Source organism: Tenrec ecaudatus, chromosome 1 (assembly GCF_050624435.1).
Source record: "Tenrec ecaudatus isolate mTenEca1 chromosome 1, mTenEca1.hap1, whole genome shotgun sequence".
Taxonomy (NCBI): domain Eukaryota; kingdom Metazoa; phylum Chordata; class Mammalia; order Afrosoricida; family Tenrecidae; genus Tenrec; species Tenrec ecaudatus.
The window spans coordinates 210,633,538-210,638,744 of NC_134530.1; positions in this window are offsets into that span (position 1 = coordinate 210,633,538).

Here is a 5,207-nt window from a genome sequence, read left to right on the forward strand (position 1 = left end):
TTATTGTAATCAGCTATTTTTCCCTACCTTTATTCAATGTGATTTTCCTTTCACTGCTACAAGCCCCACCCTTTCCTCATCCTCTCACTCTTCTTAGCCACTAAAAAATGCTGGTCTCTTAATATGGTATGTACCTAATTTTTACTTTTAATAGAAATGAGATTATATAATATTTATCTTTTGTGAGTGATTAATTTCAATCAATATTGCATCAAGACAGAATTTCTCTCTTCAATTAGTATTCCATTGTTTATATGCACCACATTTTATGTTTTCATTCATAGGCATTAGGTTCTTTCTACTTTTGGGTAATTGTGAAAATTGCAGCAAACAACAATGAATGGCAATTCATCTCAATTCACCTGGAGCAAGAAGAAGGAGAGTCAGGTAATGGAGGAAGGGAGGGATATGTGGAAAGTTTCCTTCAGGAAAAACTGCCACCTTTCCATGAAACCAGAATAAAATGGGGCCTGGCTGAAAGATTCAATTGCAACTCTCTACAAGGAATCTTATTCCAACAGAGAACATGGAAAACAGGTCAAATACTCAGGAATTTCAGACATTCTGGAGCCACTGAAAATATACGAAACTCCGCAATTACTGTTTTGAGACAATCTTTAAATATTAAGCCAAAAATATTCCCTTTCGTCTTCTTTAAACCAAACAACATTTTAGCTTAATTAGTAGAATGTCTGTTTTGAGAATGATGTTCTTTTTAAAACTCTCTATAGGGATCAAATTGAAAACAGCCACTTGAAAGCTTAGATAGAAAATTTAGGGAGCAGTGAGTATATGTTGAAAGAGGAGGAGCAACTTGGAAAATGAGGGTGATGGTTATACATCCTAAAGACTGTAATCAATGTCACTAAATGGAACATATAGAAACTGTTTAATAGTGTATGTCCTGCTGCATGTATTTTCAACAGGAAAAGATAAGCTTCAAAATTAAATATTTTTAAAGAACAAAATGATCAGATTAGATTAAAATGCCAGACTGAACAATATGTTGTCTCCTGGACAGAGTTCCCAGACAAACTTTCAATGCAGTAGACTCTTAATCCATTGGCTTCTGGTTTTCTGCTTCCTGATTCATCGTTCTTTATAATTGGTAATGGTCGTCAATCCCAGGAACCAACAGCAGACTAAAAACCCTGAATTCATTCAGCTGTTTTGGGATTAATTTACCTTTGCATCTACCAGCACTTGGCCCTCCTATGTTGCCATTCTGCTTCCTGTTCACCAGCTTCCATAACTACATGAGTCATGAGAAGCCTGAATGGATCTGAGACTGGATTTAGGTGAATCAGAAGATCTTATGGACTAGTACCAGACTTATGGACTTGGGCTGGACTGGCTGAGATGGTTTCCTGATTTATAATTACTTCTTGATATAAAGATCTTTCTTATACATAAATGAGTATCACTGGATTTGTTTCTCTAGACAATCTGGCCAAACACATAATTCTGCACACTTCTGAAGTTAGTATTTCTATGTCTGTAACATTCTCCTTGAAACACACTTTTTGCATCTTTGTATGTTTGCGCTCACTGTGCAGTCACCGTGGCAAGCGATCCTGTTGAGGGTCTGCCCCTTTTTCCGTGACCCTTTACCAAGCACACATTTTTCTAGGTTCTGATCTCTCCTGATAACATGTCCGAAGAGCATAAAATGAAGTCTGAACAGCCTCTCTTGCAAGGAATCATCTGACTCTATTTTTTTCAAGACAGATTTGTTTTCTTGGCAGTTCATTGTACTTTTGACTATTGAGCTGATTCAAATAAAATTCTTAATCAACTTCAGTTTTTCTCTATTATTATGTTGGGTGTTATCAAGTTGTGTGTGTGTGTGTGTGTTTTTTTTTTACTGTTGGTGTGTAAGTCACACTAATTGCTGCAGTCCTTGATTTTTATCAACAAATGCTTCAAGTTCTCCTTTCTTTCAAAGAAGTTTGTGTCATCTGCATATTGTTGGTTGTTAAAGAGTTTTCCTCCAATCCTGATGCCTCATGACTCAGTGGTTCTCAACCTGTAGCTCAGGACCACTTTGGGGGTCGAAAGACTCTTTCACCAGGGTCTCCCGATACAAAACAGTAACAAAATTGCACTTATAAAGTAACAACGAAATAATATTATGGTTGTGGGATCACCACAACATGAGGAACTGTATAAAAGAGTCCGGGCATTACGAAGGTTGAGAACCACTAGAAGAAAATGGAAATAAGTTGCTCAGCATACAAGTTGAATCAGTTAGACAAAGTAATAAAATTCTGAAACAAACCTATTCCTAATTTTAAACAATGCAGATTCCACATGTGCACAATTGAGTATCTAGAATTCCCCTTTGGTAATAGATGTTTCTTATGATATTTGTGTTTTGTGAATAACTTATTTCATTCATCTTAATTGCACCCAGGTCAATCCATGTTATAAGGTTTTCAGAGATCTGTTTTTTCTTCTCTAGTGAATGCAACCTCACCACCCAATATAATTTAGAGATTATCAAACAATATCATTCACAGGCAAAATTTTGCTGAACATAATTGAACAGCAATTTCATTAGAGCATCAATGTGTTTTAATGTCGCTTAGTATCCCCTGGTACTCATGCACCATTGCTGGTAGATCCAATCTTCCATACAAGAGATGTAAGTAGCTTCCATTTTATTGCTACTGTGACTAGTGCTCGGATAATCATGTGATTTCTAAGCTAATGATGTATGTTCTGAGAGGCCCTCACTAGACTGATTGAATCTTGTCCTACAAATCCTGGTGGAAGGCGCTGCCTTGATGAAACCTTTATATCTGCAGGAATTCCAATGAGATGGAGAAAATCTGTAGACAAAGAACTTGTCTTTAGACATCCACTAATCACAAATATATGAATAAAGACTTTAAAAATAAATTAATGTATTATGAAATGTGACCCTACATGTAATAATTTGTGATTACTCCTATGCATATGTTATATAGATATAAACAAAATATTTAAGGATGGAATATTTTAAAACATTGAAGGAATACACAATACCAAAAATGTGGAATTTCAACTTTTTAAGAGGTAAGATATGATTAAGAACTAATGGTACTGAAGGAAGAATCCCAAGCTTCATCAAAGGCATTTGCCAAAAACAAGGCTCCAGGAATTGATGAAATACCAATTGAAATAAATCAACCAATGGAATGCAGACATTTTCGAACAATGTCATTAATATCACACACAAGTAAAAATTGCAGAAGAAAATTAAACAACAGTTTCAACCATGCATCAACAGAGAACTGCCATAAATGTAGTAAAGGACAAGGCTTGTGGGGTGTCATCGCTGATGTCAGACAGATCTTGATTGACAGCAGAGGAGACAAGAAAGATGTTTGTGTTTTATTGACTTTATTGTTCTCTTTCTTATGGATCATAACCAACTATAGATCATATTATGAAAAGTAGAAATTTGAGAAACTGTATTGTCCCTATGCTGAATATTTACATGGACCAGGACACAGTCATTTAACAGAAGAAGTGAATGCTGAACAGCTTATCATCAGGAAAAGTGAATGAGTTGTCAGGGTGCTAACCTTTCACCCTATTTATTCAATATCTATGCTAAGCAAATAGTCTAATAAACTTGACAACAATAAGAAGAAGGGGCCATCTGGGATGGAGCAAGGATTATTAATAACTAGTGATATGCAGATGCTCCAGTCTTGCTTGCTAAATGCGAGGTGAGCGCTTTGTGAGAACACCCAGTACTCAGCCTTCAATATGACTCACAGCTCAATGTAAAGAGAAAAAATCTCACAACTCTGCCAAAAGATCACATGAGAAACAAAGAAAAGGTTGAAGTGGTCAAATATTTCATCTTGCCTGAATCTTCACTCAATGTTCGTGGAAGCAGCAAACAGCAAACCTCACTGGGCAATGATCCTGCTGCGCCTCCTAAATGTGTTGAAAACAAGGGTGTCACTTTGAGAACTAAGGTGTACCTCGCCAACCCATGGTATTTTTAATCACCTCACATGCACATGAAATGTCTAACTCCCTGTCATCCAGTTGATACTGGTGTACAGCCACTCTATTGACAAGGTCGTACTGTCCTTGCAAGTTCAGTCACTGTAACTCTTTATGTGAGTGGAAAACCCAATCTTTCAAACTGCTGGGGTTTCAAACTGCTGACTTTGCACTTAGCAGCCTATCATAACAGTGTCTTCACCAGAAATCCTTGAATAAAGAATAGGGAGATAGAAATATACATTTAAATTTTGGGGACAGCCAAATAAAGTAAAAATACTATGGTCTTCCAAAAGAACAAACATTTGTCTCAGAAGAAGGAAAGCCCAAATGGTCCTTAGAAGTGAGACGGGGAGACTTAGTCTCATGTACTTTGGACACGTTGTTAGAAGAGACCTGTCCATGTAAATGGACATCATGCATGGCAAAGTAGAACTGCAGGGACTTGCAGTGGAGATGAGCATATCGGACCTCCTCTGGCTTCCTTATTGCCACGAGGCATTGGTCACATGTGCCGCCACTGTACTTCCTTCTTGCTCTGTGCTGTCGCCAACCAGGCCTCCCCTGCCACTCTGCATCTATGCTGGGCTGGATAATGTGCTGCAATTGCCTTGCTGAACTCACAGGCAATATTCATAATTAGGGAGATTTGTAAGGGAAATCAAGAGGTTACCACAAGACAGGCTTGGTAAACAGTAAGAATACAGTTGATACATACTACATCTCTCCTCAGCCAACAATCAAGTCTCTCTTGTCCTCAGCTTCTTGGCCATGGTGTAGTCCATTGGCTTCTGCCTCTGCAGGCCTGGAAGTCCACCCACCTGTCGCTGTCTCATAGTCCCAAGCTCAGGCCTGGTGAGGACCAGGGACCCCATATCCATGGTGCTGCTCCCCTGAATCTGGTTCAGTCTCTGGGGGATCTGGTCTCAGACTGCTCCACCATATCAGAAGGTTCTTGGACATGTTCTTGCAAATGGTCCTGAGATATCTCCCTCTGTCTCAGTTGGCTCTAACAGATTGAAGAATGGTTTGAATGGAGGGGAGGCTTTTGTCTTTTAGTCAACCCCAGCTCCAAGGAAAATGAAAGATGGTGCCTTAAGTCACGTCATCTAGTAAAGTCATCTTAAGGATTCCCCCAAGGAAACACAGGATTTGACTTGGTTCCCACCCTCTACTTAATACCATTCTAATCTTGTCCATTAGTG